This window comes from Triticum urartu, chromosome 6 (assembly GCF_003073215.2).
Source record: "Triticum urartu cultivar G1812 chromosome 6, Tu2.1, whole genome shotgun sequence".
NCBI lineage: Eukaryota > Viridiplantae > Streptophyta > Magnoliopsida > Poales > Poaceae > Triticum > Triticum urartu.
In genome coordinates, this window is record NC_053027.1 from 337,478,214 (window position 1) to 337,487,153 (window position 8,940).

The following is an 8,940-nucleotide window of genomic DNA, read 5'->3' on the forward strand; positions in this document are numbered from 1 at the left end:
CGTTTCTTCAACTCCTGAAAACTGGCCTCACATTCCTCGGTCCATTTTAACTTGGTGTCCTTCTTCAACAACTCTGTCATGGGTTTCGCAATCTTGGAGAAATTCTCAATGAACCTCCTATAATATCCTGCGAGTCCTAGAAAACTATGGATCTCTCCAACTAAGGTGGGTGCCAACCACTCAGTGACAGACTGAACCTTGGTGGGGTCTACTGTTATACCTTATCCTAATATAACATGTCCAGGAAATCCAACTTCCTTCAACCAAAACTCACACTTGCAAAACTTGGCATACAGTTGGTGTTCCCTGAGCTTCTCGAGAACTAAGCGCAAGTGTTCCTTGTGCTCCTCTTCATTCTTCGAGTACACCAAAATATCATCAATGAATACCACAACGAACTTATCCAAAAACTCCATGAACACCTTATTCATCATACTCATAAAATAGGCAAGGGCATTAGTCAGTCCAAAAGACATGACCGTGTACTCATATAGCTCGTACCTTGTGGTAAAAGCTATCTTAGGTATATCCTGTTCTCGAATCTTCAACTGGTGGTATCCTGATCGAAGGTCGATCTTGGAGAATACTTTAGCTCCTTGCAGCTGGTCAAATAGATCATTGATCATCGGTAGTGGGTAATTGTTCTTGATCGTCACTTCGTTCAAAGCCCGATAATCAACAACCATTCTCAAAGATCCATCCTTCTTCTCAACTAAGAGCACTGGGGCTCCCCAAGGTGATGAACTTGGCCGGATGTAACCTTTCTCCAATAACTCGTTAATCTGCTTCTTAATTTCCTCCAGATAATTTGCGGGCATCCGATACGGTCTCTTCGATATTGGTCCAGTGCCTGGCAATAGCTCTATCAAAAACTCTATGTCTCGATCTGGCGGCATGCCTGGTAATTCCTCTGGAAATACATCCGGGTGATCCTTCACAACAGGCACTTCTTCCTGAACAACTCCCGAGAGAGAATTCACTTGGCTCCTCCTTGGCGCATGTCGTGATACATACTTGATCCTCTTTCCCTCCAGGGTGGTGAGTAGAATTGACTTACTAGCACAGTCGATGTTTCCTCCGTACTTAGATAAACAATCCATGCCTAGTATTATATCCAATCCTTGTGACTCCAAAATCACTAGGTATGAGGGGAAAACGTGGCTACCAATGGTTAATAGTAACCGATCACACCATCGGCTGGCCATATACTCTGCTCCTGGCGAGCTTACTAACATGAATGACCTAAGGGCTAGGGTTGGCAACTTAAACTTGTCCACAAATCCCCTTGATATGTATGAATGCGATGCACCAGTGTAAAAAAGAACGAGAGCGGTAAATGACTTAATCGAAAACTTACTGATCACTGCATCAGGCTGTTCTTCAACCTCCTCCACGTTGATGTGGTTCACCTGACCTCTGGTGAAAGGGTTTGGCTTCTTCCCTGAGCTTCCATTGCCATTTCCATTCTTTCCTTCAGGGCATTCATTGGTGTAGTGTCCAGTCTTCCCGCGCTTGAAACAAGTAATGTGACTTAGATCCTTCCTGGCGGGTATTGCTGGGTTGGAACGGTTCTGCCCGTTGCTTCCTCCATTCCCATTACGATTCTTAGGGCCACTGTGGTTATGTGTGCTTCCTCCGTTATGAGAATGGCCTCCATGTTATGGGTGTAACCTCCCGAGTTAGGGGTAAAGCAAGGCTTCTGCTGAGCTCCAGAACTATACTTCCCCTCTCCATTCTTCCTTTTACGGCTCTCTATCTGTTGCTGCTTGCCTTCAATCATGAGGGCCCTGTCTACCAAATCCTAGTAGTTATTGAATGTTGCCACCATCAACTGCATACTCAGCTCATCATTCAGCCCTTCCATAAACTTCTCCTGCTTCGCGGCATCTGTGGCCACATCATCTGGGGCATAGCGAGCTAACTTACTAAACTCATCCACGTACTGCCCCACAGTACGATTTCCCTGGCATAAGTTGCGAAACTCACGCTTCTTCATACTCATTGCTCCAGTTGAGACATGGGTTGTACGGAAAGCTTGCTGAAACTGATCCCATGTGACATTGGCTATGGGAAAAGTGGTTGTGTAATTCTCCCACCATGAGGTTGTGGGTCCATCCAATTGATGTGCGGCAAAGCGCACCTTCTCAGCATCTGTGCAACCTGTGGTGGTCAGCTCCCTCCCAATCGTGCGGAGCCAGTCATCAGCAACAATCGGCTCGGTGCCACTGGAAAACACCGGCGGATTTAACCTCAGAAAACGGGCTAAGTTGTCAACTAGAGGTGGTGGCGGTGGGTTGTTATTGTTGTTGTTGTTGTTGTTCTTGTTCTTGTTGCTTTGGTTCTGGACTAGCAACTGCATCAAGGCATTCTACTGCTGGATCAACTGGGTGAGCTTCGCTAGGAAGACAAATCTGGGGTCACGTCTCGGAGGCATCTGATAGATTTAGAGGGGGGAGATTAGAATAGAGTGGGGTCTAAGGAGAAAATCACTACCCATATGCACATGAGACAAACACATTCATATCACACCACTCAATTCAAACAAGGGCATACAATCGATCTAACTACCGTTACAAAATACTCCGACTACTACTATATACATGGGGGGAATACTACTGATATTATGGTGGTCTACTAGAAATTTTGATCGGAGGAAGATTCCATGATATCTGCTCCAGCTTCGTCTTCATAGTCATCATCACTGTCGGGGTCGGAGTCGGGGTCGTCGATGATGATGTAGTCTTCGGGATGGTTGTCCTCTCCTGGCGCAGGGTCTCCCGTGAATATCCCTAGCTTCTTCTTAGGTCTTCATTCTTCTCCAATAGTACTGCAATCTCCTCTTCATATCCATCGCGTGTAGAATTGAGTTCCTCTTCCAGCTCCATGTTCCTGGTCATCACCTTCTTCAGGTCTATCATGCTGGCGCACATCTAGTTCTCCTGACGCAGAATGTATTGGTTCAACTCCTGGATGTAAGCTGCAATGGACTTGTCCCTCCTGGTGCTAATCATCTCCCATTGCTCATCTCGGCGTCCACATATCTGGTAGATGGTGTCCTTAAGATCCTTGTGGTAAACTTCGCCGATGCGTCCCATGGCGATTGATACGTCTCCAATGTATCTATAATTTTTGATTGCTCCATGCTGTATTATCTACTGTTTTGGGCAATATTGGCCTTTATCATCCACTTTTATATTATTTTTGGGACTAACCTATTAACCGGAGGCCCAGCCCAGATTTGCTGTTTTATGCCTATTTCAGTGTTTTGAAGAAAAGGAATATCAGACTGAGTTGAAACGGAACGAAATCAACTGGAGAAGTTATTTTTGGAAGGAAACACACCTGATGGACTTGGACCCCACGTCAGAAGATACGGGAGCTGCCAACGAGGGTGGGGGTGCGCCCACCCCCCTAGGGCGCGCCCCCTGCCTCGTGGGGCCCCCGTGGCTCCCCTGACGTGATTCTTCCGCCTATATAACTCCATATACCCTAAAACTTCCAGAACGCAAGATAGATCGGGAGTTCTGCCGCCAGAAGCCTCCGTAGCCACCAAAAGTCAATCAGGACCCTGTTCCGGCACCCTGCCGGAGGGGGGAACCCTCACCGGTGGCCATCTTCATCATCCCGGTGCTCTCCATGATGAGGAGGGAGTAGTTCTCCCTCGGGGCTGAGGGTATGTACCAGTAGCTATGTGTTTGATCTCTCTCTCTCTCTCTCGTGTTCTTGATTTGGTACGATCCTGATGTATCGCGAGCTTTGCTATTATATTTGGATCCTATGATGTTTCTTCCCCCCTCTTCTCTCTTGTAATGAATCTAGTTTCCCCTTTGAAGTAATCTTATCGGATTGAGTCTTTAAAGACTTGAGAACACTTGATGTATGTCTTTCCGTGGATATCTGTGGTGACAATGGGATACCACGTGCCACTTGATGTATGTTAAGGTGATCAACTTGCGGGTTTCGTGACATTGGGAACCTATGCATAGGGGTTGGCACACGTTTTCGTCGTGATTCTCCGGTAGAACTTTGGGGAACTCTTTGAGGTTCTATGTGTTGGTTGAATAGATGAATCTGAGATTGTGTGATGCATATCGTATAATCATACCCGCGGATACTTGAGGTGACATTGGAGTATCTAGGTGACATTAGGGTTTTGATTGATTTGTGTCTTAAGGTGTTATTCTAGTATGAACTCTAGGGCTATTTGTGACACTTATAGGAATAGCCCACCGGATTGATTGGAAAGAATAACTTTGAGGTGGTTTCGTACCCTACCATAATCTCTTCGTTTGTTCTCCGCTATTAGTAACTTTGGAGTGACTCTTTGTTGCATGTTGAGGGATAGTTTTATGATCCAATTATGTTAGTATTGTTGAGGGAACTTACACTAGCAAAAGTATGAACCCTAGGCCTTGTTTCCACACATTGCAATACCGTTTACGCTCACTTTTATCACTTTCTACCTTGCTGTTTTTATTATTTCAGATTACAAAAACTATTATCTACCATCCATATACCACTTGTTTCACCATCTCTTCGCCGAACTAGTGCACCTATACAATTTACCATTGTATTGGGTGTGTTGGGGACACAAGAGACTCTTTGTTATTTGGTTGCAGGGTTGCTTGAGAGAGACCATCTTCATCCTACGCCTCCTACGGATTGATAAACCTTAGGTCATCCACTTGAGGGAAATTTGCTACTGTCCTACAAACCTCTGCACTTGGAGGCCCAAAAACGTCTACAAGAAGAAGGTTGTGTAGTAGACATCAAGCTCTTTTCTGGCGTCGTTGTCGGGGAGGTGAGTGCTTGAAGTTATATCTTTAGATCTTGCAACCGAGTCTTTTAGTTTCTTGTTTTATCACTAGTTTAGTTTATAAAAGAAAACTACAAAAAAATGGAATTGAGTTTGTCTCATACGCTTCACCTTTTTAATATCTTTCATGAGTATGATGGAAAGGATAATTGTGCTCAAGTGCTAGAAGAAGAAATCTATAAAAAATTTGGCACTAAATATTTGAATGATGATCATGATTCCAATGTTGTTAGTATGAATTCCTTGAATATCCATGATGCTAATGATATGCAAAGCCACAAGCTTGGGGAAGCTATGTTTGATGAAGATGATATTTTTTGTCCCCCAAGTTTTGATGAGCAAATTTATTATGATGAAAGCATGCCTCCTATCTGTGATGATTATTGTGATGACACATATGCTTTAAAGAATAATAATAACCATGAAACTTGTCATCTTGATCTTAATTTTCAATCACATGATAGTTATTATGTTGAGTTTTCTCCCAGTATTATTCATGAGAAGAATTTTGCTTATGTGGAGAGTAGTAAAATTTCTATGCTTGTAGATCATGAAAAGAATGCTTTAGGTGCTGGTTATATTGTTGAATTCATTCATGATTCTACTGAAAATTATTATGAGGGAGGAATATATGATTGCAGGAATTGCAATAATATCAAGTTCCCTCTCTATGTGCTTAAAATTTTGAAGTTATGCTTGTTTTACCTTCCTATGCAAGTTGATTATTGTTCCCATAAATTGTTTGCTCACAAAATCCCTATGCATAGGATGTGGGTTAGGCTTAAATGTGCTAGTTATATTCCTCATGATTCTCTCTTTATGTTTCAATTCTTATCCTTTATGTGAGCATCGTTGAAATCATCATGCCTAGCTAGGGGCATTAAACGATAGCGCTTGTTGGGAGGCAACCCAATTTTATTTTTGTTCCTTGCTTTTTGCTACTGTTTAGTAATAAATAACTCATCTAGACTCTGTTTATATGTGGTTTTATTTGTTTAATTAGTGTTTGTGCCAAGTAGAACCTTTGGGAAGACTTGGGGGAAGTCTTGTTGATCATGCTGTCAAAAACAGAAACTTTAGCGCTCACTAGAATTGCTGCCATTTTTATTTGTAGAGTGCTATTTAGTTAATTCTTTTTGCATATGATTAATAGATAAATTCCTCAGGTCCAGAAATTTATTTGAGAATTTTATGAGTTCCAGAAGTATACGTTTGATCCAGATTACTACAGACTGTTCTGTTTTTGACAGATTGTGTTTTTCATGTGTTGTTTACTTATTTTGATGAATCTATGGCTAGTAAAAGAGTTCATAAACCATAGAGAAGTTGAAATAAAGTAGTTTTAACACCAATATAAATAAATAATGAGTTCATTACAGTACCTTGAAGTGGTGATTTATTTTCTTATACTAACGGAGCTCACGAGTTTTCTACTTTAAGTTTTGTGTTGTGAAGTTTTCAAGTTTTGGGTAAGGATTCGATGGACTATGGAATAAAGAGTGGCAAGAGCCTAAGCTTGGGGATTCCCAAGGCACACCAAGGTAATATTCAAGGATAGCTAAGAGCCTAAGCTTGGGGATGCCCCGGAAGGCATCCCCTCTTTCGTCTTCATTCATCGGTAACTTTACTTGGAGCTATATTTTTATTCGCCACATGATATGTGTTTTGCTTGGAGCGTCAATTTATTTTGTTAGGATTTGCTTTATGTTATTTATAACAATGTTTTGCATCTTTTATTTCAATAAAAGTGGCATTGATAGCCTTTACTATGCCTATTTTAGAAGTCCACATGTTGCTGTTTGAAAACAGAAAGTTTACCGCTGTTGCAATAATTCCCTAGAAAAGTCAGAATTGGATAAAATGTTGAAACCTTTTGAATATTAAGATCTGATAAATTTACTACAGTGGGAATTTTCTTTCATAATTTTTGGAGCTAGGGAAGTATGGATGTTGCAGCATTCTTTACAGACTATCCTGTTTAGGCAGATTGCTGTTATGTTTGCATTGTTTGCATATGTTTGCTTCTTTAATGATTCTATTTGAGGATAGGACTATTAAATATGCAGAGGAATTTAGTATGCAATGTTTAATAATAATTTTAGTGATTTGCTACAGTAGAGTATGATAAGGTTTTTGCAATGGTTTATACTAACTTATCTCACGAGTCCTTGTTGAGTTTTGTGTGGATGAAGCTTTTGAGATTTAGGGAGACCTTGATATGAGAGGAATTAAGGAGACACAAAAGCTCAAGCTTGTGGATGCCCAAGGCATCCCAAGATAATATTTCAAGAAGTCTCAAGCATCTAAGCTTGGGGATGCCCCGGTTGGCATCCCACCTTTCTTCTTCAACAATTATCGGTTAGTTTCGGTTGATCCTAAGTTTTTGCTTCTTCACATGATGTTTGCTATTCTTAGATGTAATTTTATTTTGCTTTGCTTGCTGTTTGAATAAAATACCAAGATCTAAAATTATTAAATGTTAGAGAGTCTTCACATAGTTGCATAATTATTCGACTACTCATTGATCTTCACTTATATCTTTCGGAGTAGTTTGTCATTTGCTCTAGTGCTTCACTTATATCTTTTAGAGCATGATGGTAGTTTTATTTTAAAGAAATAGATGATATCTCATGCTTCACTTATATTATTTTGGGAGTCTTAAATAGCATGGTAATTTGCTTAAAATCCTAATATGCTAGGTATTCAAGAATAATAAAATTCTCTTATGAGTGTGTTGAATACTATGAGAAGTTTAATCCTTGATAATTGTTTTGAGATATGGAGATGGTGATATTAGATTCATGCTAGTTGAGTGGTTATGAATTTGAGAAATACTTGTGTTGAAGTTTGTGATTCTCGTAGCATGCACGTATGGTGAACCATTATGTAACGAAGTCGGAGCATGATTTATTTATTGATTGTCTTCCTTATGAGTGGCGGTCGGGGACGAGCGATGGTCTTTTCCTACCAATCTATCCCCCTAGGAGCATGCGCGTAGTACTTTGTTTCGATAACTAATAGATTTTTGCAATAAGTATGTGAGTTCTTTATGACTAATGTTGAGTCCATGGATTATACGCACTCTCACCCTTCCACCTTTGCTAGCCTCTCTAGTACCGCGCAACTTTCTCCGGTACCATAAACCCACCATATACCTTCCTCAAAACAGCCACCATACCTACCTATTATGGTATTTCCATAGCCATTCCGAGATATATTGCCATGCAACTTTCCACCATCCAGTTTATCATGACACATTCATCATTGTCATATTGCTAGCATGATCATGTCGTTGACATAGTATTTGTGGCAAAGCCACCATTGATAATTCTTTCATACATGTCACTCATGCATCATTGCACATCCGAGTACACCGCCGGAGGCATTCATATAGAGTCATACTTTGTTCTAGTGTCGAGTTGTAATCATTGAGTTGTAAATAAATAGAAGTGTGATGATCAACATTAATAGAGCATTGTCCCAAGAAAAAGGAAGGCCAAAAAAAGATAAAGGCCATTAAAAAGAAAGGCCAAATAAAAAATAATAAAATAATAAAATAAAAGGGACAATGCTACTATCCTTTTACCACACTTGTGCTTCAAAGTAGCACCATGATCTTCATGATAGAGAGTCTCCTATATTGTCACTTACACATACTAGTGGGAATCTTTCATTATAGAACTTGGCTTGTATATTCCAATGATGGGCTTCCTCAAAATGCCCTAGGTCTTCGTGAGCAAGCAAGTTGGATGCACACCCACTAGTTTCTTTTGTTGAGCTTTCATACATTTATAGCTCTAAGTGCATCCGTTGCATGGCAATCCCTACTCACTCACATTGACATCTATTGATGGGCATCTCCATAGCCCGTTGATACGCCTAGTTGATGTGAGACTATCTTCTCCCTTTTTGTCTTCTCCACAACCACCATTCTATTCCACCTATAGTGCTATGTCCATGGCTCACGCTCATGTATTGCGTGAAGATTGAAAAAGTTTGAGAACATCAAAATTATGAAACAATTGCTTGGCTTGTCATCGGGGTTGTGCATGATTTAAATATGTTGTGTGGTGAAGATGGAGCATAGCCAGACTATATGATTTTGTAGGGATAACTTTCTTTGG